This window comes from Apteryx mantelli, chromosome 8 (assembly GCF_036417845.1).
Source record: "Apteryx mantelli isolate bAptMan1 chromosome 8, bAptMan1.hap1, whole genome shotgun sequence".
Lineage (NCBI taxonomy): Eukaryota > Metazoa > Chordata > Aves > Apterygiformes > Apterygidae > Apteryx > Apteryx mantelli.
Genome location: NC_089985.1, coordinates 17445382 through 17472717, shown reverse-complemented (window position 1 = coordinate 17472717; position 27336 = coordinate 17445382).

The window sequence follows — 27336 nt, the reverse complement described above, 5'->3', positions numbered from 1 at the left end:
TACCGCATATAATAATGGCTTATTATTAACAAACTAGAATGTGAACACCGCAACATTCAACATGAAGAATAAAATGGGAGCCTACAAATCTTGGCTGTAAATCTTGTCTCTGTGGATTCATCTAACAATGCAAAACCAGTTAATTGCACACACAAGTCTGGCAAGTGTCACAGGGAGTGACAATTGTTCTGAGCGCTGCAGGCATTCCACATCTCAGGATTAATACCTATATCTATTATTACTTTGACTTGTAGCACAAAAACACACCAAGACAGTCTCAAAAATTTGTTACTGTAGGCAAGATCAAATGATTGTCATCAACCAATCTTATACAGTAAAAGGAACAGACTATCAACCTCTCTCCTAAAAGCACTGTAGAAATAGTACCAGTAAAAAAATGGTAATTGTAAAAAAACCACTATGCTTATAAAAGAATGAAATCTATGCAAAGCACCACCTTTCTTATGTAACCTCCTGTATAAAAAAATTCTACCAGATCATCTCCATATTGCTCCAAGCTGACTCTTCTGTGCCTCTGTTAGAAGACATTCCACCTCAAGCAACCAATCTCTGTCAATATCTTACCTGTGAAATTGGTCTCACTTTAAAAAATGGAATATACAGCTGAAATATTTTCTTAGCACCATTGTGTCGTGAAGCCATCGTGCAAACTGACAACTGCTGAAAGAATTCACCTCTTGTGTTTGGTACAAATTTCCAAGAAGTTGTCTTTGTTTTATGTTGTTTTTTTTTCAGTGATGATTTATGTAAAAGGAATAAAATACAATCAGAAAAAATAAGGAAAGGAAGCACACAATGAAACCTCAGATACTCAGCTCTCTGGGAAAACAGATGCATAGATTCATGACTTAACAGTGCTTTATGACCAGTTTCCAAATGCCATTTGTAGGTGCACATTTTATTTCTTTTCTAAATGTCACGTTTCCTCTTCCAAAGTAGGTCATTATAATACCTGGTGCTAAAAGATCTCTTGTGCCCGGGTTTATTTCTAAATTCTATCTTCATTCAATTTCAATTCCAATATATTCCTTTTAAAAGCATCTCTCTTTAAATGGAAAACAATTAGGCAAAGTATCAACTCTTTAAGGAGTGTCAAAAGTTTGTCAAAAATAGGAAAATTCAGCATTTTGCACCAATGAAGAAAAAGAAATCATAGAATCATACAGATATTGCCTGGAAGGGTCTTGTAGTTCCTCCTTCCGCTCAAAGCGACACCCATCAGGTCAGCCACGGCTCTGTTAGACCAACTCTCGAAAACCTCCAGGGACAGAGACTCCCAGGGCCCCGGGGGAGCCTGCTCCAGGGCTGATCTACCCTCTTAATGAAGAAGATTGTACTCATGTCCAGTCTAAAACCTCTCAAGCTGCAACCTGTGGCTGTTGTCCCTCATTAGACCATTTGCTACTACCAAGAAAAGCTTGGCTCTGTTGTTTTCGTAACTCCCCTTCAAGTATGTGTTGGATGCTATTATGTTGCCCCTTTGCCTCTTCACCAGAGTCAACAAGACTTTCCTACTAAAGAAAACAAACTGCAGTTCCCTCTGCAGGATAAGTGAAATAGAGTAACACTATTAGCGTTTAATAGCTGAATCATCATTTTTTGGTGTATTTTTAATTTGTTGTCCTGGATAAGAGTAGATGTTATTCACTCTATGCACAGAGCTTACTAACAACAGCACTCCAGCTCTGCATTTGCTGTTCATAGGTGAGTTTAAACAGAATATTCCTGCTCCCTATAAATAGCACGAGAATTTCAGTTTAACTTACTATGCTATCAACATTTAACAGGGCTTGTTGCCATAGGCAGTTAATGCTGATCTTCTGTAATTCCATCCTTAAAAATGCTACATCCCCAAATTACCATCATCAGTGGTTGACAATCTGCCATCTTTCACCTGGAAGCGTTACTTCTCTGACATGTTAGAGGATAGCTCAATAGCAAATACCTACTGGTTCTAAGAATCCACAAATACTTTAAAATAAATCTTACCTTACATCAATGTGAACACAAAGCTCTTTCAGTGTGACTTGCTATGTTTTCCAGGCTTCTTTCAGATATTACAAGTTCAGCTGGATCAGGTTGGATTAGTACCTTCAGAGATTACCAGCAACTAAATTCTTCATACGCCGGCACAAAAATGAACTATTTATTCCCATATGAATACCCCAAAATACCATATGCCAGCATATGGTATGCTATATTATGCTGCTCAAAGTGCCACCTTTAGAAAGAATACAAAACAAATGTCCAGATAATTTTTGATTACAAGTGTCATCACATTGGGACATATAATTGAACGCTTTCCTGGTGGAAAATTGCTATTTTTAAGAAAATAAAAGGCAAACAAAACAAATCTGAAGGTGCAGTCATGTTTCATTCTGCTTTCAGACTGTTCTGAACCCACATTTCTCACTGTTCTTGCTCTCATTGGGCAGCAGTGCAGGAGTTAATAACAAGATGACGTCCGGCCTGTTGATGACTGCCAAACTTTCTATGAAATTGCAGGACCAGTTCTACCAGACCAGACTCCCTACAGAAAGGCTCACCCATTTATGTGCAATTTTTCCTTTTCACAGCATTTCTAGCTAGTCAGAATCCTATGAAAGTTACTACAGGTGGAAAAAAAATGAAAGCACCACTCTACTGCAGAACCAAATTGATTGTTATCAATTCCTTAAAAATATCTTCTGCTTTTAAACTAAAGGCATATTCAAATAAAGAGAAGGTCGCTAATAATTGCCTGATAAGAGAACGGTACAATAATGCTAGCAACAGCTTTGGCTCTGGGTCATTATCAGCTCCTCAGGCATAAAGGAGGAGAGTTGCCCACTTCTGCTCTACTGTCATTCTCCCTCTTCCCCTTAGAAGCTGCTCCTTAAACAGTCAAAACTTCAGCATCACTCAGCACTATCTCTCTGCAGGGACTGCAAAAACAAACAACAGCAGGAGATGCCAAAGCTGCTCAGTGAAAAACCTGGCGAGGGCTTGTGCTTGCGCTTGCCTCAGCAGGAGCTACACACCTCCCAGTGACCACCCATGCTGTCCCCCGGGCTCAGGGAGAGGAGCTGGTGGCTGCGGGTAACTCTGTCCTCTAAGCCAGTGGCTCACAGATCCCCTCGCACCTTGGCTGAGACTGCCCAGAGGGTCTTGGGTCAAAGTACGTAGAAGGAAATGAAGCACTCGGCCCTCGAGAGCGAGGCCAGGCGCAGGCAGGAGGCAGTGGTGGGGGAGTGCTCCCGGGGAGTGCGAGGGAGCTCGGCTGCCCAGGCGCTCCTTGCTCTCCCCGAACCTCCTGCGGTCAAGGCGAGGCAGGTCGCATCCTTCTTCCCCTTCGCAGAACGGCACTGGCACAGTCTAGTTGTCACTGCATAATTTCACTATATTCCTGTACATGATTACAAAGCCAAAAAGGCAATGAAAACTGTCCACCTGTGCAATGCCAAAGTGCTGTTTTTTATTAATAGAACAAAATCATTCACAATGAAAAAGTTTCTGAAACTTTTATATGAAATGCTCAATGAAAACAAGAATTCTGGCAGGACCTTGGCAAATAAAAATGTTGATGCTATGAAATTGCTCTAATCATTTAACAGATGGGTTTTTCTGTTTAGTTTTCATCACATTACAGACGTACTGTTTATATATTGCTTATTGGCATATCTTTACAAGAGAAAGGTGGTGCTGAGTTTTAAAGAGAAGGCGTATTTTTATTAATGTCTCTGTGCCCACAGGCAGTCAATGATGATTCTGGCTCATCTTTGCTCATGATCTTTTATGACAGTTAGAGCACTTATTTCTAGAAAAGGAGCTATAAAAATCAGAAAAATTTACTGGTCCCTCAGATGCAGCTAACTGAAACTCCACTGTATAAAGCAAGAATGCAGAGGACAAACCAGATCAGTGTGATCTGGTTTGTCACAAAAAGAGTGTGTGTGTTGGGCATATTGTAATGTATTTTCTTTGTAAATCAGACACAAAAGACATGTTTACAAGGGAAAAAAATGGGAAAACCTTCCATAATTTACTAGTTCTAACTGAGCTATGATTTATGAGATCTGCTGATTCATCAAGAAGTACTGTACCCTGAAGCCAACACTTTGTCTTTAGTTTGTCTTTTGGGATTACAAATAAACTACAGCAGATGACGTTTTACATATTCTTGAATCAAGTTTCTTCCTATTGATAGGATAATTCTTTGTTCTTCCTTTGGCTGCATTTGAAAGGTTTTTCACTTTCAGTACTCATTTATTTCTAAGTTTCAAAATTCACATTAGTAAGAATTTTCAGAAGTAATCACTGTGGCAAATCGAGTATCATCTATGTCAATCCTAACAAACTGCATTCAGATAACATTAATGGGCTGATATACAAGCAATAAAGCAAGGATGGGACTATTCTTAATTCATCCTGCTGTGTTCAGATATTACCACACATATGGCAGGGGAGATTAACAGTGGTTCTGAGACCCCTGAAATTCTTCAGGCAGAACAAAGCGGATTAATGACAGAGTGATAAAGTCAGCTCAGGTATAAGGCAACCATTTCTCTTGGATTACTTCAGGGCTAAATGTGGCCCAGAATTTCATTTAACTTGGTGATTTGGGTCATTGTTTTAAAGCAGAATAGTAGTGAATTGTGTGTCTGAGGGAGACGAAGAATTCACAACCCAGGAGATTAAAATACTTCATTTACTGTATCACTAGTTGAGGTTCTAGATAAAGAAAGCCAGTATTTGCCTTCTCACATTGTCAAGGAGAGAATGGCTTGCTCTTCAGACAATTTAAAAATAAAGTAGCATTACTGAGGCATAATGAAACAAATAGAGGAGATAGCCCAGATAATATTTCTAGTGCATTTCAGGCCATTTGGGAAGAGGTTCCGACAAAAGAATTAAACCAATCACATGCGCAGATAAAAATAATTAATCTAGCTGCTAAAACAGACAACCTGTTCATCTTCACTGTGAGAAAATAATCAAGACTGAGAACAGTAGGTGAAAAAAAACTGAGAGTGTATCTGATAAGAGAACTTGGTTAGTCTCAAATGAATATATTGCCAGAGAAAACAGTTATTACCTATGTAATTAAAGGCTATAAATACAAAAATAATATAAATAGTACCTGAGAAAAACTGATTTACCTTCAAGATTTCATATACAATCTCTAGTTGTTTTCTGACAGATTAATTATGTCATGATGAAAACATAAAAAGAATTTAATTAAATGTAAAGTGAAAAGTCATGTACTCCCATGTAATGGAAACATCAGGGTGATAAATGTTGTGCAGCTGTATAGAATGCATTGTTACACTGGTATTTATTGAAAGGCAATGGGAAAAAGGTGTGGTCAATGGAGTAAGCAAGGAATTTAAGGCCAAGAGACCAGGTTTCTAGGTCAGGGATGATTCCTGATGTTTAATTTCTTTGTTTATGGTTATACTGATTTATAAGCCTACATAATCAAAAAAGAAAAAAACTTGCTTGATGGCATTACAGGAGACTGAATTCTTCATACTTTGTAGAGCCTTTTGAGATGGAAAGTCCTATGAAAATTAACCTACTTAGTTTACATCAACTCCATTGTTACCTGGCTTGAAAACTGACCTCTATGACCAGTTTTCTGAAGGATGAGGCAACAGATAAGGAAAAAGAAGCTCTGAAGTTAAACGCAGAGGGGCAGATTCTTCATTTCCCTTTAAAAAGGAAATATTTGCACCAGTATAAACTTCCAGCCTCTACTCCCTTTTTTCTTCTTGAGATAGACACACTTACATATACATCTTTTGACTGTAGGAAAAAAGACGTCTAGCTTGGGCCAGGGCACTTGCCTTTGACATTAAGCGACCTGTGTTAAAGCTCACAACTAGACAAGAATGTCAGTGTTAGCACTACGGTCTCTATTAGTTATTAGCAACAGGTGAGCATCTCCACTCCGCTGAAATACTATTGCGTTCTGCATGCTCCAGTCATACACTGCATGAGCAGGTACAATAGCTGAACAAAGAAAAGACAGGCTTAGATAACAGCTGTATATACAACTGGCTCCCGTATAACAACATAGGTGTCTGCTTTATTAGTGTGTTTTACCGTGACTAGAAAGAAAATTGTTCATTATCAGTGCAGGAATTAAGACACCCTAACACCGAAGTGCAGCAGTACAGGCGAGATGGATAAGAAGTCAGAGAGAGGAAAGCCATGGTAGAGAGGGAAGCTAAACATGGGCAGAAGGGCAGAAAACATGATCAGGCAGAGAAGCCAAGCCAGTGAAAGTCTCTCTGAAGGAGCAGGGAAGAGTTCAGTGCTGCTCACACAGACTGTGAGATTAGGAGTGACAGCTTCACCCGGGGTTGTGCTGGGCTGGAGAATGCCAGGAAAGAGCTCAGGTGTATCGTCTGGGCGAGGATGACCTGCCTCACCTTCCTGTTTTTGGTAAGAAAAGCTGCAAGATCACAGAGTTTTCTGCAGGACACCTAAGGAAAGATCCTTGTCATGAAAAGAAATTTATTAATCCAGAAGATGCAGATTAATGCAGAAACCAAAATAAACAAACCTTTATAGTCACAGATATTGGAAATTTATATTTCCACTGTGCGGTGTGAGAGAGTTAGAAGGCTGCCCGAAGAGTCAAAAGGGGTGTTGTGGTGGTGTGCCTTGTGCCCCTGCTCCTCCACCTGGAGCAACTGAAATATCTTAACTGTCACTGCATAAATTGCTGTAGCCTGAAGAAAATATCTGAGATACATTTACCTCTCTAACCAAAGCCATGAAAATAAGGCATGCTATTTCTAATACTAAAAAACTTTTACGAAAACTCATTGACTGGGCCCTTTAGCACAATAGTAATAACATGCCTCACATTTTCATCTTTTCCAATTCATTCAGATTTGAATGAAATTGTTATATATATGAATCATCAATGATTTCTAAAAAGCAGAAGTTTAAAACATTATAATGTGAACCACATGTCATCTGCAGATATCTTAGGCCAATTTCCTAATTTCTCTCTCTTAAATCTTCCCGGTCACTTGCACTTTTACCATGAATGACTACTCAGCCAAAGTGAACAAGATGGTACCAATGAACAAGAAGTGCCTTTCCTTCTGAGAAAGGACTGAGAGTGAATGCCTTTATTAGAGGAGAGATCGCAGGACTTCTAAAGTCTGTGGAATGAACTGAAATGCACGCAGCACTTGAACACAAGTGTGTCAAATGGTTCTGGATGGGTTTTGGTTTGTTTTGCTGAAAATAGAGAGGAAGATGGGAGATGCCACAAGTTCTGAGCAGCATTCAGCTAATCAAATAGGCACCTAGACCCAGTTATCAAATTTAAAACTCTCATGGAAGCTATCTGTTTAAACCCAAGATTTTGCTCAGATTATAATGACATTTCCAAGATCTTAAAGGCTTGATTATCACCAACCTGGTGCATACTTATGATTCTAATATTCCATTACCTTTCTGTTTCTTTAGGATAACAGAATAAATAGCAATGATTTTAAAATGGGTGGGGGAGGAGTGAAAGGGGAGGTGCACAAGGAGGAAAAAGGTTATTGTGTCATCTCCATAAAATTTCCGGCTATAATTAAATAACAAGTTATAACTATCAGCCCTTATTCCAAAGTAAAATAAAATTGAAAAACAAAGTATCCAGAAATTCAGTGGGGGCTCCACTAGTTGATGATAGTGCTCAGACTGCTTGATTAATCCTTCTTTACTTGACTCTTTTCATCTGCTTACTCCAGTTGTAGCAGTTCTCAGGGTCAACTATCCAGAAACAACATTACTAATGCCGTCTGCCAAAGCTGATTACTGTATCATACAGAAAAGAATATAGGTACCTATTGTTTAGTGTTTCTTAAGTGCGAAGGAAGGAATACAAGGACAAACTAGCATGAGAACTCTGTTATAATGTCTTGCAATTTGCCCCAATTATACAGCAAAACCCTTCACCTGCTAACTGTTAAAATTCTGTGGACATGGAGGAGTGCAGCAGATTTTATTTTTTCTATTATTGGATTAAAGATTTTGCAACATACTCTAAAGCACTTGAGGGCCTTCTTATGAAAGAAAGCTATAAATGTGTATTGGAAATGTTTCTGCTCTATGACAAACAGTTGTATTATAATGGAAGAACAACAGGGTATGAGCTACAATTTATTAAGTTTTATTATGTTGAATAATGTTTAGATTAATAACAATTAAGTAGAATAAAAGCATGATGTGAATGTGACTCAAAAGAAATAGTTAAGCCATACAGTAGTTATTAATAAGTGAACATAATTTTTGACAGCTATCCAAATATCTTAAGAATCATTTCAAAATCATGGTCCATGTATATGCAAAATCTGTATTTATTTAAATATTGCATATCAAAAGAAAGATAAATAAGCAAAAGCATACCAAAAGTATGTCTATGTTCTAATGAAAAGCAATTCACCTGACATAGCAGTTGGTAGAAAGTTTTCAAGGGTACTTTTGAGAGATTTTAAGTATTCTTTGGTGCCTAAAGATGCAGATGGATTTGTACAAGAATATTTTAAATGTTCTAAAAGAGCTACAGTATTTATGTACTTTGGAAAGTTCATTTATGAGAAAAGTCCTTGCTGATGATTTAATATGCAATTACTTAATATTACATACTTACTGTTTTAACTGAAGTCTTGCGCTCTAGTCCAGCACTCCATTGATTCAGATAGGACCCAATATTGGCTTCAGGCTGTTTATAGGTTTAGAGCTATGACGTCTAACACACATACAGAAACTGAACAGTAAAACTTGCCTGTCTAAATAACACATGGCTACTTTAAAAGCAGACATAACCCAAATGTCACTGGCATCATTAAATACCAAACAGTGCTTTCTTTCAAAACTAGAATTTGTTATTTATTATATTGTGTGCTCATAGACATGATAAATGAAAGAAAAGGTGCTCACGTTTCATTCACTTTCTGCCATCAGGCTATAGTATATGCATTTCTGACAAAACCTAATTGGTTAATAAGGCATTATATAACAAATTAAAGGGAAATGCCAGATCCATAGCTGTTTTGATAGTGTTCTGCACAAACTGACTGCAGAGTGGCTCTGCCAGGCCAGCTGCAGATTTCATCCCCAGGCCATGGAGCAGCCAGCAGCCACGGAGAGCCACTGCAGGGAACTTCCCTGCGGAGGCCTTCAAACATAGGAGAAGCGCCAGGGCATGGCTGGGGAAAGAGGCGTACATTCAAGGCATACCTCAGAGCAGCACAGCAAAAGGACAACAGGCAAAACCCACTAACTGCAACAAGAGAAATTTGTATTGGATATAATGAATCAGGTTTTCACAGTCAGAGAAGTTAAGCGCTACAGCAGGTTGCCCGCAGATGCTGTGGAATGTCCATCCTCAGAAATTTCCAAAATCTGCCTGGGCAAGTCCATCCCCTACTTTCGAAGCTATTCCTGCTTTGCGCATGAGGCTGGACTAGGCGACCTCCAGAGGTCCCTTCCAAATGAAGTTATCCTATGATTCATTTCTTGAGAAGTGTCCAGGAGAGAGAAGATCTTTTTGTACCACTTTGCCCAGTCCCAAACTCGGTGCCAGCTCAGGCTTGCCCATAGGATACTTTTAAGAAAGTTTGATAAAAGTCAGCAGAGCAGTCAGCATGGACACAAACTACGGATTCCCCAAACAGAAAATTATTTTTAACGGAACCAATTTAATCACTAATTTGAAATAAATAACTGAAACAATAAATGTGACATTTGTCCTTTTGTAATATGTTAAAAATTACCTTTTTCTTTCTTATGTGTCTCGGCACAACCAACTGAAATGCAATTGTTTTCTCTGTGTAAAAATCGCACAGACTCTTTTGTCAGCTTACTGAATACAGATCAGGAACTTCTACCTGGTTTGTGTTATATCACCTAAATGAGAAAATCAACTTCTTAAGCAGCTGAGAGACAAATAAGCCACAGAAAAAGAATGAGGGAAATTCATTCTTAGGAGATATTAATTTTAAATACAGAGTAAAATTAATTGCAACAATCTTGCAACAATCTTGCAACAATCTTTCTTAAATTAATTTAGCAAACTCCTTTTGGAAAACCATTGCAATGAACTTCAATTTAAGAATACATTTAAACATGCTCTTGGCTTTAATCATAAGCTTAAATTCCATGAAGTTCAGGGTAGCATATATGTGTGTGTGTGTGTATATGTGTGTGTATGTATATGTATATATACATACATATATACTTAACATTAGGCATCATTTCAGTGCCTTTTCTGAATGAGTATATTTGTTTCACTTTTCTGCATACACTTAATCCCTTTCCCTCCTAAGGCTGCTGATCTTACTGACAAAATGCTGCAGACCACAAACATTTCATGCTACTACCATTATTTTCTTCACTGGATTCAGTATCTGATGTACTGGTGGCCGCTATCGTTGTCCCCAAAATAGTGCAATAGAAGGCTACTTTGCACAGTAAAAGAATGGAGAATTGACATGAGAAAGCAATTATGTGGGAAACATTGAATCAAGCATTCCCAGATGGTATATTTATATTGAGAATAAACTGTAAGGAAGCCAAGTTGGAAGTCTGTGAAACTTCCACCATTGTTAAAGGGACACTGTCTGTTAGTCTGGGGCCCCATAACTACAAGGAGATTTTACAAAATTTAAGATGAAATATAAAATGTCAAATAAAACTCAAAACAGTATTTTTATTTCTTTTAATATAAACATCCATCTAAAATACTAAGAAGTCAAACAGAAAGATTATGTGGGGTATGTGAATCAGAAAATAAAACTGGCTGGAGAGCAAAGTCAGACAATGCTTTCTAGTGTCATAGTCTGGTCTTTCTGAAATACAGAAGAAAACAACCTCCCAAAAGAGGTATTTTAAAATTGCTTCTATTGTAATAAACTGTATTGTCAGGTCAGCATTTTTTATTTTAAAAAACAGTATGAACTTTGTTGACAGCAACCTTTTAAAGAAAACAGTCCATTAGACTAAATGTCAACAAAAAAGAATGAGTAATTGCTCAGATCTAGCAATCCCAGCAGCAAGAACAACCAAAGCAGAAAACAGATTGGGTAAGGTCTGCAGACAACTCTCAGGACCATTTACATCACAACTTTTAAGTTATGTGTAAATAAAAGCCCCATTTTGATAAGAACAGACATCCTATTTCATTCTTATTTAGCTTTTAGTATAGTGAGATGTAAAAATTAAGAAAAAATAAATCTAGAAATTTTGTACTCACCAGCAATAGTATGTTCAATAGTATATGCTTTGTCTTTCAGCACAATTGTTTTTCTTCTAAAGACCAGAAATGGGCTAAATCCACAACATTTTGGTCTTTATTTCAATCATCCAAACTTCCAAGTTGCTCTGACCCAGAGGTTTATTCCAGGCTCATCTCTAGCAGAGATCAAAAGCCTCTGCATTTTTCATTTGAACAAGTTGGGATATTTATCTCTACCTGATGAGTCTAAAATTTGGGCTGAAAAAAAATGTGTAGTTTCTGTTGCTTTTTCCTCCAGTATAAGCAAGAATCAGAAAAAGGAACAATTAAAACATGAAATTAGTGAAGAAAAAACCTTCTTTTGGATGTCTTTAAATCATCCAAATGTCTGGGTGAGGTTTCAAGCCTGTTACATGAGCTGAACTCATTCACCCATATCTAGGCAAACGTACCACAAACCTGAACATAGTGAATTAGAAATAAATGATAAATATGGTGTGCTGAACACATAATCCAAAGTATAACAGTTTCAAAGTATCATGGAGCAGTGGTGTGTTTGTAAATATTTTAGGCTTTAAAATAGAAGTCAGTTAACTACAGAGAATAAAATTTGAAAAGAAACAGAAACAAAGTGACATTACCATAATCTTGGGACTTCATACACTATTTTCAGAAGTTCTACTAAGTTATAGTAGGCATCCAAAACTGTCCATCTCTTCTTAGTGAGAAGTGTGGCTGGGCAAGAGTTGACACTGCACCTCCACCAGTCCTATGGTTAGTACACTCACTTTGCACACACACAAGCAAGGCTACCTGCTACCTTATATTATCTATTCTATTCACGGATCTGACAGCCAAAAGAAATAAATAGTAAAGTCAGTCATCCATTCCATTCGCCAAAAAAGCACACTGTTAGAAAGATTTGAAACGGCCATTAGAGAAAGGGAAGATGGTTCTGGTGAACAGCCAGAGACTGGGACAAGTTGAGTTTTGGACACCAAGGACATTACTCATCTAAAAGCTTGGGCCCAGCTTCCCTCCACATTGGGCAAAGTTCCCAGTCCTTTCAGACATCTGTTTGATATTACCAGACTCACCAGGGAAGGATTCAAGGAGCGCAGAGCCGGCTCACAACATCTCAGCCATGGAGGCAAAATCCAATTTTCTGGCAAAAGGGAGGGACTGGAGGGGAAGAGGACTTGGAGAGGTCAGCAGGATTCAGGAAGAAACGAGGGACAGAGAGGTGCCTGGGCGGGAAGGATCTCTGAGGTTAGCACAGACACCAGGAGAATACAGTCCTAGGAGACTGAAGAAAGGCAGGAGAGCATGGAGACAGGTCTGCAGCCACTGCTGCTGCCGGAGGAGGAGAACGCCCACAGCCCTTCCCAGCAGGTACCTGGCGCACGGCCTGGGGGAGGGCAGCGCTGGGCCTGCCGGAAATCTGGCGAAGCAAATGAATCAGGGAGAATGCGTGAGAAAAGTGCACCTTGGGGAGTTGCAAGAACTAAGGGAGAAAATGTATCTAGATGAATATATGATCTCCTGGAAGAGAATGGTGAAGTGGACTAAAAAAGGGAGACCTTATATTAGGAAAATACATTTTTGAGCTACGGAGTGCAAATAGATAATTTCAGGAACCAAGAGATAATATGAATAATCATTTCTTCAGATGACCCCAGAACATAAGTAATGCCTGGAGAAAGCACTGTGCTGGGGAATATCTAGTCAAATGAACGGCAGGGGATAAGCAACGTATCTGAAATTACTTTTATTTACAGGGGTAGTCTGGCTATTTTGGAGAAGTTTCCTGGATACTTATTAGTTCAGTGTCCATCCTCCAGAGTCACAAATATCGCAGTAGCTGGCTTGTTCTGACACCCCCCCAAACAGCAGTATATCAGACTTCATAGCCAGGTAATTTGTCTAAGTTGGAACCAGCAACAGAAATTTGTGGTCCAGGGATGGCATTCAAATTATTAACACAAAATGTTTGCCCACAGCCAGACCTGTCTGGGTTTCAGCAGCATTCAGAATCACTGCCATAGCCTAGAAGACAAATAAACCACTAACGCCTGAAAGGGAGAAGAACGAAAACGAGCACAACACTGCTCGCTTGTTCTCGTCCCGCTGGGTGAGCTCACGAGCTACCCTCAATCACGCAACTAGCATATGGTGCGTCTGGCAGATTCGCGGTGGCGCAGGCAGAGCTGCACAAACGTGGCCCTCCGGTGCCGCGGCTGGTATGTGCTGGCCAGACAGGCCCCAGCCACAGCGCTAGAGAGCTCCCTGCGCTAGAGCCGCGGGGCGGGCAGCGAGGCTGGGCTGCTCGCGTCTGCTGGCACCAGGCATAACGGCAGCGGCACAGCGTATCCCGCAGCTCGCGCCGAGGGAAAAACGCCATTGCACTCAATAGCTGTTTGCGTGAGTAAAAGTTGAGTGTGGCCATTGGGATGTGACCCAGGAATAGTATTGCAGGGAGTGGTGAGGAGGAGAATAGCAGTAGCTTGCAGGAAATTAAAAAAAAAAAAAAAAAAAAAGAAAAAGCAAGAACTCTGCTTCTGATCAAAAGAAAATGGAGCAGCCGAGTCTGCTATCTGCATAATTTGCCTGAACGAGCTATAGGGCTGCACTCAGATTTCAGAGAGCAGATCTGGGTCTTCTCTAACTGAAACAAATGGGCGTTTGCCAGCTACTTCAAAGGCAGTGTTTAAAAATGCGACCGTTAAACAGCGAGGAAGCTGATGTAATCATATTTTAACCCAATTATCCCTTCCAATATGGATTTGTCAGCATTTAATCCCATCTGCCATTGTTGCTGCCCAAGTGCCTAAATTGTATAGGTCCCTCAAGAGTTCTCCAGGCTTGGCTAACCTAACAAATTCGGTGCCATATGCAAATTCTAATTTGCAAATGTTCACCCTCGTTTCCAGACTCTGTTAAACAACTGGTCTTATTATGGGCACTCCAGAGTTAATTCTTTGCCACTTCTGAATTTTACCAATTTTTCTATTTTATTTTCTACCGCTTTACCAATCTCTAACCTATGACAGCAACCTACCTCTAAACCTTTGAATACATTGCTGTTTTAATAACCACTTTTGAGATACTTTGTAAAAAAATAAAAAATAAAAATAACCTAAACCAAACAGTTCTGTTATTCACTCTTATGTTGACACAATAAACAGATACTAGTAAATTTCAGAGTATTTTTTTCTTTTCAGTAAAATATTCCTGCTTATTTCTTTTATAAGTTCTTTTTAAACCTGCAGATGTTTCATTATTCTCCCTAGTTACTATTTTAGTCCATTTACCTGGGACTTCAGTGAAGTCCCCTGGTTTCCAATTTCTAGGAATATCTGTTATGCTTTTTCAATAAATAGGTGCAATGTCTACTATCCAAGCTGATACAAATTCAGGTAATGGGATATCTTATCTTCCAGCAGAAAATAATCCATGCCTCAACCAATTTAATTTAATTCAGATGCAACTACAGCGATTATGGGACAAAAGAGTGGGACAAAAACTCATCTAAAACAGTTAAAATATTGAAAGTTATGAGCCTAGGATCTAGTATTTCCTGTAACCCTAATTCAGTAAGATATTTTGAGGTGAAGGATCCTAATTCTCATTTTCATTCCAGACTCTTTAATAATGCTTTTGCAGGGAAAAAGAATCTTAGTGTACATGAAAATCATTTCCAGTTGGATTACGAGTGTGCTTGAGTACTAGACTAAGTTGAGGCTTGTGAGGAAAAAAATAATATATATTTCATGTGTGTGAAAAGTCTATTGCTATAATCCAAAGTAGAAAACAGTTTTCAACTGTATGAAGAAAATAACTCTTGCAATATACTCGAGCGGTTATTTTAGTTGACGGACACAGGCAACTAAATTTGTTTGAACATTTAGACCCTTCAGAGACGGACCTAAACTAAGAGCAGAATTTAACATTTGGAACCACAGGAATGGTTCTCATATGAAAAGTACTATAAATGTCTGCAATACTATTCAAAAGAGAGAACGTTCTAGTCAAGATAATAATTAACAGTTAACTGACTTGCAAATTTGAAAACCAGTATCTCAAAATACAGGTGTCAATGAACTGAAAGAAACAGGCTTTTTTTTTTTTTTTTTAACTGCTTGCATTCCCCCCTCTGCAGGACTCCTGCGATGCTTAAAGGGAACGATAGCAACAGCACGCTGCAGTACAGTGAGCAGTGTAATACATTTTGTGAACAGAGATTGTACCTTCTGTCGTGCCTGGTGTATCTTTTGTACTCCAACAGACAGCCAAGTTTACTGTATCTGAACAGGAAAAAAGTAGAGGATTCCATCAAGAAGCTCAAATGTGTGTTAAAAGCAACAAAGTGACTGTGGTGTAATCCTTACTGCTTATATATGCCAGAATAAGATCAACAAAGTTTTTCCAGTACAACCGCCAGCAAGCAAGGAATAGTACTAGACTAAACACAGAATGTAAAAGAGCATAGAGAATTGGGGTCTGTGCTAGAAGAAACGTGAAACCCCAACGAAGGGCGCAGAATGAATCGCAGACCATTCAGAGCAGCGTTGCAGGTTTCCCACATGGGCCCTTACTGAGGAGTTCCAAGAGGTTTTGGCAACAGTACAATTTGCAACAACAACAAAAAGGGTTTGCTGAATTATTTAAGCATGAAATCAACACATCTCAGGCAGAAATAGTCAATGTACATTAACCAAAATAACTAAAAAATAAAGCATTGACTCTGAGAGGGAATTCAGTGATGCTTTCATTCACCCAGCTTGGTATACTCCTGTTTCTCTGGAAATGCCACCTGAGTGTGAGCCAGGATATCCGAGGCAGAGCAGCAGAGGACTCGGATGCCATGCACAAAAAGGAGAACAGGGAAAAGGCTGCTGGAGGGGTTTTCCTGCAGTACCTCCCCTGGGGTGGGTTGGGAGGAGGGAGGAGTCATGTGAGGAAATACACCTTCTTCTCCTACCTTCCTTTAGCTTTGATTAATCCCTAGTAATGCATACAGAGTCTCTGGTTTTGTTTTCTTGTTTTATGTTTTTTGTTGTTCACAGAACTCATGTGCCTGTATTTTTCAGGGAGATGTTAACTTTACAGGAAACACATCTTCTCCCTTTCCCCCTCAGCTAATTTTCTTCTAAGTAATATGAAGAGAACAGCAATTACCTTTTGCTGGCAACTCCAAATCAAAGTTTTTTTCCTTTCCTGTGTGCTATTCTGCCAGTGCTGCTATATAGACTTTTTTGGAACTTCTGTTGCATCTGGCATGGCCCTGCATTCAGCATACCACTCACAGAGGGAGGGAGTGGGAGAAACTGCGGCTGAGAAAGGAGGCTGTAATGTATACCTAACCCTTGTAGGTTCAAAAGTGTACTGCATGCAGTACATAGGAAGCATCACATATTTTAAAAGGGGCAAAAGCACTGCCCAGACCTTTCAAAGGGCAGAGAGGCAGAACTAACATGAACCGTCAAATATGCACAGCTTTGAAGGGAGGAGGGGGAGAGAGGTGTAGCAGATTTGGCTCTTTGTTTTAAAAATTAACGACTATTCAATTTTAAAAGAATATTTGAAAAATGTGATGGAAAGTTTCTTTGCCACCTCTTCCACAAACTTTCCTGGGAGGAGCAGAATTAGCCAGGAACCTTTGGGGCATCCTGCCTTTTCCTAGTATTGGCAGCAGGGGACCGGACTCTGGGGAAAGGGAGCGTTCAGTTTACCACATCCTAAAGATCACATAAGCCAGTAGTGGGAACCAGTGTCAAGACCCATCCCTCAGGGGTAGAAGATACGAGAGCAGATGATCAGATGTTGAATAGGAAAAGAGACAGAACAGCTCCCTAAAATATGGCTTAATTTGGATGCTGATCCACCTTTCTCACTAAGAACTTTTCTGTCTTCCAGAGATGGAGATATTTTCTCAACAGCCATCAGTCTCAGTCCCCTTTCCCACCATGACAACTCATTTTCCTTCTGCTGCAGCATCCCTAGCTACCTCTCTAGCTCCTATATCTGCTACCCACAGAAAAGAGCAGCAGGTTCCTTGGTAAACTCTATGCAGAGCCATGCCTAGTCCCTGAGCTGTCCTAGGGATAAGCAGTAGACAGAAGGAAGCAGCTTGCCAGATCCTATGGCTGGCGACAGTGGATTATATAGAAAGTCCAGCAATACTTCCAAGAAGGATCTCGCAGGACTTCAGGCAGCTCTCGGTACTGTTTCTATAAGTGGAAGTTGAGGACACTGTTAGCTGTAAAAGAGGTCAGCAGCACCAGGAGCCATTCTTGGAAGACTATTTCTATCTTAATATAGAAGAGGAAATCAGAGAGATTGCACAAAGAGTTTTCTAACAAGAGTGAAGGCTGGACAAAAAATGGCACCTGTACCTTCTGCAGCTTTCTCAAATTCTCAGAGTTTACTGTGGAAGAGCATGCTGATGGACAGTGTACTGACACCATGATACCACCCTGACTCTAGCCTATGCAGGACCAACTGAGACCCTTGTTATCAATTTCAGTGAGATCAAGGTAAGTGCGGTACTAGCTTTGTGCTAGTATCCAGGCACTGCGACCCAGAAGCACAACAGGGCTAGGCTATGGCTACTTATCTTTTGCCTTTCCCAGAACCAGAACAGTGTTGCTTCTCTGCTACACCGTCAGGGAGGCAAGGAGGCTTCAGGCTTCCTGGGAAAGAAGAGGAGCTGAACAGCAGTTGTTATGTATGTTAGTGCTGGCCTATGGGACATGGGAGAGGAGTAGAGAAGAAATTTTGCTGGGGGAGGAGACTCACATCCCAAAGAGAAGGGAATGAACAGAAAGCCTTGTTCCCAAAATGCTACCTGTGCTGGAGGTACTGCCAGAGACAAAGTCCTCCAGAGAGAGCTGGAGGACCTCCTGCTAAGCCTTGTTGGAAAGGTATCCTACTGTCAGGGCCAAGCGGTGATACTGTGGTCCATTGTCTGACAGTGTGGAAGCTCTCAACTCATGCTTCATTAGAAGTCAACATTGGTTTCTTTCTGTAGAGCACACAGACATGAAGCTCCCATATCAATATAGTAACTAAGAAATTAATAACAGCAAAGTGTGAATCCAAAAACATGCTGCAGGAAAACTGGCCACTGTCAGCTTCTGAAGGCAGATTGTAATAAAGAATCAAACCATCATTAACATACTTCAGGATACAGTACTTTGAAATTAATGATACAGCAATTTCTTATCCCAAAAGGATGCTATTAAAGGAACAAATATTGCATTTGAATGTGAAAATAAATTTAGCGCTCATTTCAAAAGTATTTTGGAATTGCTCAGTTTTATGACGAGGATTCAGAAACATGTTTAAACAAACGGCCATTTAAAGGACTAAGATTTCAGTTAATTAAAAAAGTCTGACATCAGAAAATCATATTCCAGTGACCTGACAGCAGAGAAATAGAAATGTCTTTTTTAGGGCATTGAGAAGGTCAGCTCTTTCTGCTACAGCAAATCAAGTGTCTTGGCTTCAGAGAATGACAGAGAAAATGAAACTACAAGAAAGCAGCCAAAAGTGATATGAAAATAAGCACCAGAAAAACTGCTATGATACTTCCATTTTGGGACTAGCAAGATCCCCTCTCATAGTCTGTTACTTCTCCAGAAATCCTAGACAAAAATTCTTTTCAATACCACTACTTATTCTGTATACACACAATGTGCATGTACAGTTAGACTTGCACAATAAACGCACAAGGACAAAACCCCCACTTGGACTGACTTTGCCCTCTAATTCGCAAATGGGACTATGTTTGGAAGGGGTATTTACTTTTCTACAGTGATGTAAAAGGAAATTAGTGAAAATGAGAATTGGGCCCTGATGCTTCTCTGGAATTTGTTCTCCTATATTCCAGCTGTGCAAGGCGGCAGGAGTGGGAAACTGCAGAGCAAGAGGCCACCAGCGCCACTACTGCTCCTCAGAGTATTTGGAAGGGTTTGACTTCGGACCACTGCAGTATGAGCCATTGTTTCCACTGCTGCTTCCCTTGTAATCCATGATGGCTATTTAAAGTGGTGTGGGAGGAGGAGTGTACAGAAGTAAGAAGGGGAAACTAAGGGCATGAGAAAGAGAGTATGCAAGCACTTGATGAGGGTTTTGTGCATGTGGCTATTTTTGTTGTAGTGAATTGCAGAACAAAACAACTTATACCTCAGTTTTTAGATGATACACAAAAACTGGCAGTTTCTGATTGTTGCTCCTATGTTATTTTTTAAACTACCTTAGATTCCTTTTAAAAATTCCAGTTGAGATGTACTGCACCTGCATACACAGAATCTTTAGCGGCACCAATGCCATCCTGAGTAATATATCCATAACATATTGATTCATTTCACTGGAAGGTAAGGAGCGGCATTTTAAAAACCAACGTACTCTTTCCTAAGATGATTACAAAGGTGCAAGTTTTAAGTCGACTAGTAGGGTTGCAGCCCTCACCCTCCCTCTTAGACCAACTTGCTAGCAAATTTATGGCCTGAATTACACTATATAATTTCTCAGCCACTGTATGATTTTTATACAGTTTAAAATTTTTAAAAAGGTAACTAAAATAAAATGGAATTTTACTAGTGTCAGGAAGGTTTTTTTTTTTTTTTTTTTTTAATTTAACTTGAAAGCTGTCCTTCCCAAAACAGTTCTTAGAGTTGGCTGAGGGTCTGTTTTCCTCCTGGTATGCAAGAGTAACTTCCTATCCGATCTCAAGAAACTTCAAGGCAAGTTAATTGATTTTAGTAACTTTCACCATCAGTTTCCCTTTGCTGCCTTTGCATTAAACATTGATTTGTTTTCCCTGACAGCCAGGCCACAACAGCTTACCAGCAGCAGGTTAGTTCATTACACAACAGAGAACTTCTCCCGCTTGCCCCTTTTGGGTATTCATCACTACTGGTCCAGTGCAGAGGCCCTTTTGGAAGTAAAATCTGGTGCCTCCAATTCCATAATGCCTTGTAAAGTATTTTAATCTTTTTTGGAATGATTTTCCCTTTCTAGGCTCAGTGCCGCTTACCAGGAGATTTTAAACTAAATTTTAAATGTATAAATCTAGTTTAGCAAAATGGATTTTGAAAGTTGTTAAATGACAGCTAACAGAGTCTACCTTGACAGCAGTCATTTAATAATTGTGTCCCAGGGAAACGACCAGGCATCCTACACAGCGCTTACATTTACCGCAGCATGACAACGAAAAGAAGACAAAGACAAATGGTCAGCATTTTGGGATCCACCCTTGTACCACCTGATGCCTGCTGAATTGTCCACTCCCTCTTCATGCTCATATTGAGGAAGGGGATAGTCAGTCAGTACAGATCAACACACAAAACTTCCTTCATATGCAGAAGGCATGATCGCATGCCGCAGGAGACTTCCTGCAAGAGCAGGTCCCATGCTATGTTTAAAGCCACCCAGCAGGATCAAGACCTCTAACAGCCACCTATCCAACTCTAAACCAAAGAGGTATAATTTCACCCTTAAACACAGAGAGGTAAAACTAGATGATAAAACAAGACAGCTTCTGGTACTCAACCTAGCCTGAGAATCCCTCTCCTAAATTACTTTATGATTGCTACTGAAATAAATGGAGCCAAAAGTACATGTTAATGTTTTCAGACTTGTGAATATAAAAGACAAAATGGCCTATGCACATAAAATGAGATGTGATTTAGGACAAAAATATTCAAACTTGATTGTCTTTACTTTGGCATATCAATCAATAAAATAAAGATTATAGGGCCTAAGTCTAAAAACCTATTTGAACATAGGTTAGTCCTTTTCTCTGAATTTTTTTTTTCCATTTATTTGCTTTGAAAACCACTGTGGATTTGATATTTGGTTGTCTTTCATAGCAGGTTAACAAGAGACATTATTCTCAGACATAAAACAATGAACTAATAATATTACAGGAAGACAGGACAAATGTCAGTGTTTAACTTCAGTATCACACTGAAAACTATAATGAAGATCTAAGTTCAAGTTTTTACTTTGAGACCATTTAAATAGATGTTTAATAGCTTGAAAACACCTGTCTGACAAAGAATGACTCTTTACCAGAAAAGCACTTTCCAACCATCCCAGGGTCAGTAAAACAGTGAAAGGATTTATTGAAATTAAATTAGACCTACATTTAAGCAAGAGAAAACAGTTAGGTGTTCTGTTGTTGGTTAGGATAGACAGCGCAGAGAGAAACTGTCAGAGCTGTGCTGCCCACAGAAAGCACACAGAAGAAAAATCTTGCTGTGGAGCCAGAGACAGACTGACCCCTAAGGTATCATGACCATAAACAGTAATAAATGTTCAATTTAGATTATTCTTGACCTCTGGAATATTTCACAGTCTAATCTTTTTCTCTTGTCTCTTATCTGTTTGCCTTTGTATTTTCATCTCTTCAAATAGTTCCCTCCTGAGTTTCAATCCTAGGTATTCAATCCACCCCCCAAGTTTTCATTCATTTTTTTTCCATTTAAATGCTCAACTGTGCAGTTATGCCTGAGGCCACGTGATTTTGCGAGACCTATTTATACACTGAGCTTGCAAGCCCTCTGCAAAGTAAGCCCTCATTGGCTCAATTAGGAGTTGTGTGGAGGCATTTTAGGAACTCAGAAGTACAGCTTTTATTTTCACCTTGCAAACACAGACTGGAGGCACGTACCCTCATTCTTCGTGACAGAATTAAACAAAAAGACTAACAGGAGGGTAAGAGACCTGTGGATCTGGAGATGATTTTCCCTTTGGACTAGTCTAAAGGAGCAGTTCAGTTTTGCTGAACCACAAGCATATTTATAAGCCTACTTTTTTTTTAAAGAGGTGTTTGCTGAAGCATACATTGAGGTCCTAAAGTCCTTCCTTTTCTGTATGGAAGATAAGACACTGAGTGAAACTGAAAATTGCTGTGTAGTAAATATGGTAAGGAGATTAGAGTTGTTCTTTTAGGAGGTCGAAGAAGAAATAAAATCACAGACTTCTTGCATGAAAACGGATGGTGTGCAGAGCAATGACTGTTTGACAGACATAAAATAGCTGGCATCATGCAACTAAGAGTCGTTTTTACTCTGCCCCTTGGTTTAGAGTGGAGAGAACACTCACTGTTTGAATCTTGCTCTCTCCATCCATAAAATGTCAAAGACAACATTATCTGGCTCGCAGGGATGCTGGGAGATTACGTAATGTTTGTGCAGCTATTTTAAAATACGAAGTACTGTGAATTATGAAGTATAATTGCTGAGAATGCAGACTTAGTTTCTCTAACGAAAATGAGAATGGTAACTTTTAAAGGGAATTATTTTAGAGAGCATCTTTAACTATCTTAACTTACTTATCTATCTTAACTATCTTACTATCTACAGTATTTATCTATTTGCTAGTTAAAGTTATTTTAGCCTGGTAGAACAGATCAGAACAATTTACATGAAAAAGACACCTGACTCTGGTTGTTACTGAAGTGTACCTAATCCAATGAGAAAATCATTAAGAAGTTAGTGCTGTGCTTTTAGAAGGCTTCCCCTTCTCTCACCCCTACTCTTTATAAGCTACTAAGCCAATAATTTAATTCTTACTGAGTCTGTGTTTCAAGTTGGTTAAATCTGGGCTGCTAAGCAGTGCTTTCCTTCCAAGGGATTCATTTACTGAGGAATCCTCTTCACTATGATTTAGTCTTTCATCTTGCACGGATGCTGCTTTACTCATCACTAATTCACACTATGCATCACAGGCTACATCCACATCTGCATCTTCTGGATGGAAAGTTTTCATTTCTTTCCCTTTAAGAATATCTGTCATTCTGCAGTTCCAGTCATCAGCTCCTAACAACCTTCCCAGCTGTACCAAAATGCATTCTGAATAAATATTGGAAGGAAGCAAGCATAAATATTTGACAGCATTCACAGTCAAGGCAGGTTATTAAGCACTCTGCATTTCAGAAGAATACTCAAGACTGTCTTCCAATGAAGTATTACAAGTGAGACTCCAAGTGGTTTTTAATCTAAGTAAGCTTTTACTTTGGAAGAGGCTATTAGTGCCTGGGTATGAGAAGAAAGGATTGTGGACAGGCATAATGTTTTGCAATCTAATTTTCATTTTGGCTGCTTTTGTGCTTCTGCATATTCCACATACCTGAAGCTTTCCTTATGAAAAAATCATGCCTGAAATGAACACACTAACATAAGTTATAAAGAGAAATGAATGATTTCCTCCCTCATGGAGTTAGTTTATGCTTATCCCAAAGGTCCAAAATTTAACTGATTTTGTCATTGATCATATGGTTCTCTCATTCTCCATACGGAAAATGTTTAATGCTAGTAATATAGTATGATAATATAGAAACTACAGGGGCAAGCAGTAAAAAGTAGAATAAACTGCTTTTATTCTCTCTCAACAGCCTCACTAGAACTGCAACAATTTCTTCAATAAAATCTATGTAAATGCCTATTTAATTATCAGTGGGATAGGAAGTGAAGTGTAATATGGAAACAATATTGGAAGGCCAGTCTGAGGAATTTTTACAAATCATGGCTTTCTTAGCCATCAGACCCACTTCTTGGCGGAACTGACCATTTATTTTAATTTCAGTTCTAAAGTTTCTAGTTTTTCTCAGCAGACTGATTTCAGACCAACTTCAATAACCAAATTTAAACTAGCTCCAAGCCTGTTTTTTTCTCACCCCATTAAGACTACAGCACAACTATGTTTAATTCTGCCTGTATTTGTATCGACATCAGGGATATCCGTTACAAACCTGCTTTGTATACACATGTATCACAAATTCATCTCTACAGTTACTATTATACATTTTTGACAACTTCCTAAACCATGGCCTAGCCCCATTCATACCTTTCAGATCAGTAAATCTCTACTTTGGGCTCATTCAGAATCACCAAGTTGCATGTGGTCACAAACCAGCGAGTATCTGTTTAGTTTCCTTCCTCAGAGAGGTCACTCTACAGACATAACCTGCATCTCTAATACGAACTCTAAGGTAGTGCTATTTCTATTGCCCTGACCAAACTGCAAAAGCAAAATTCATTATCGGATCACACTGACAAGTCACACAGCGCTGTTTGTTGGAATAACCGCTCTGCTTCAGCTTGCATTAAGCCAGCAAACCTTACAGGAGCCAGCACAATCTCAGCCTTCTGACGGGATTTCAAAATAAAATATAACCATGGAGAAAATACATTTAATTTGTAACAAATACTTTTCTCTCTTCAGTGCTGCTAAATTCTTGACAACTGCTTTCATCACAAACATTTGAGAAATAGGTTTTTAATTTCATTCAGGATTCATTCAGACGACCGCGGATATCAGAGGGTGATCAGATGCCCTCATGCAGGACATGCTCAAGCCATCAGGCCATCATTCAGCTCCCTCCCAGGGCCACTCAGACTTTCTGAGGACTTCTTAAGTCTGAGATCTGACTCACAGCCAGGAGCTAGACCAACAGTAAAGACTAGCTGTAAACTTCCATTGACTTAGTTGGGCTTTGGATATGACACAGAGCACAAAAAGTCTGTAACTTTTGCAAGCAACAGTGTTGTTGTTTTTTTTGAGGAAAATCTTATCAAGTAGGTTAAGCTTACTATTTTATAGTAATGTTAGTACATCTCCTTCAGATATACGGTCCAAACTACCTGCCCAATAGTTTGATCCAGATTCTTTGCTCTCTCTACTTCCACAGAGCACAACCAAGACCATAGCAGTGAGTGGGGCAGCAGTGCTTCTCACTTCTGTCTGTCCCGAGGTCCTATAGTTTGCGTCTGAGACACCGATGCAAACGTTAATGTCAATAAGAGCCTATACCCTTTAGAAGTTGCACTAATTCACAGTCACATCCTTACATACCTAAATGACTTGTCCAAAGCGGCCCCAGATGACTAGGATATCTGTAACAAATCAATGAACTTTGCAAACTGGGAAGTGAACAAGAGCACTACAATATATTGGAGACCACAACATACATTTGTTTGCTTTTCTGACTGTCCATGTTCTGTGAGCATGTAACAGAAAAACCTTGCAGAGTATTCTGTAAAAATGGAGAGTTCCCAGGAAGTTCATTAAAGCAATCTGGGCTCTACTGTGAGAAGGAGAGACAGCTCTTGTGCTGACAGTACACTAACACTCCTCATTTACAAAGTAGATTCCTTGCCTGCCCCAGTGACCTACTGCCCCTACTTCTTTGGTTAGTTTTCTATTTCTTTTCTGGAAATCTCAAGACTCTGGGCTACTGGAAGGAGGAAAATCCTTGCTCAAGCCCTCCCACACCTGTGCAGAGTTCTCCTGCATCCGCACAATGTGTCCAGCTGGGGCTTCTGGCACACGTGCCTGTACTGGCAGAGCCAATTCTTCAGATTAGAAAAAATGTAGATTAGCAAGATTTTTCCAGTGATGTCAGCAGAACACTTACCGTGCTGGAGTCTGGCAGGATGACATGCAATATTGTAACATGGCTTTCTGACTAGACATTGGCCTAAACTTAATCTCTTTTCCAAACAATCCCAACTGCTGAAAAATTACTTACAAAAATAACTTACAGTGGATTTTCTTTACAGTGATCAAACATGACCAAAAAAATTCCCATATCTGAATTTCTTTTACATGACCCTTTTCTGTTTAGCTTAATGTGAGTCTCATCATACAGTAAGCGATGCAACTCCTGCAATTGCAGAATCTGCAAATGGTGTCTACAGAGTGTCCCAAACAGGACACAACGAGTAAATCTATTCTGTCCATTTTTTTTCAAGTAAGAATGAATCTTGGCATAATCTTTTGCCCACAAGTTATATTGAAGCATACAAACCAAAATACATCCCTATAATAAACTGACGGTAAAATACAGCACAAGAGATAGCGCAGTTAACTGCCAGTGCATTTATGAACCTGCTTTCTAAAAGAGTAGGAATAAACTTGTACATACAAAAAATGTCAGACAGACACCAAAAAGCAGATACATTCGGTGCTGAGCACTCAGCCTATAAGCACTGAATTCCTCTCATCTAATATAGCAGCTCTAACAACAGGGCAATGAAAGATCAGGCATCAGAATAACCAAGCATGTCAGCCCAAACCTTAATGAAAAGCTCCTGACAGAATAGGACAAAAATCAGATAATGTATACTTCTGAATTTCCTTGAAGTATAACCATAGAGGTTTAAGTGCAGAAATACATTTATATATATATATATGTATATGTATGTATGTATGTATATGTGTGTGTGTGTGTGTGTGTATATTCAGCTTTAGGGTTCTTAATAACCATCCATATCTGTGCTTAAAATCAATTATTTTAGAAGGAAATTTAGAATATAAGTCGTCTTTGGGCATTAGCATTTACATACAAATGCTTGACTTTTTTTGTAAGTCACATTGTAGCACAAAACTGACCGCTCAGAAAAAAAAGCAGCAGCATATTGCCTATAGGGAAAACACTTAGAACAGTATAAGCATAACTAATGTACAATTTCTAGTACATCAGGATTAAATTGATGAAACTGGCTTATAGCAAGCCAAATTTGGTGCTGATTTACCCCTTGCACAATCCTACAGAAGGTTATGGTTTTACAAGCAGTACTAGACCCACATACTTTTGTCAGAAATATTAATAATAAAAAATATACAGTAAAATGTGAAAATTGTATTTAACTATCTAAAAATATTTTCATTGCCTGTGGATGAAACAGTTAAATAAATGCTTTTTTATTTGGTAGCTAGTCTCACATGCCTTGAGTGTAGGTATATTTTAAAATCCAGTTTCACCTGATTTTTTTATAAGTATCTTCTTCCATTTGAACATAATCTTTTGAAAGTGTTACAGCAACAAGAACTCATATGTCACATAAATTCAGCATCTTCGATTTGATGAGCTAACTAGTGCAGTGACATAAATTGCATTTTCTTGCTTTGAGACTAAGTACATTATTTTTGTCTAATCCTCTATTTTATACCAAAATCCTTCCTGAGGAGTCTTAAAAATTCAGAGCAGAGAAGAATGCAATTTTATATTTCCAAATGGGGACATGAAAGTGGGCTACCATTACCTGCAACTACCAGACAGAGGCATATAATCTGAG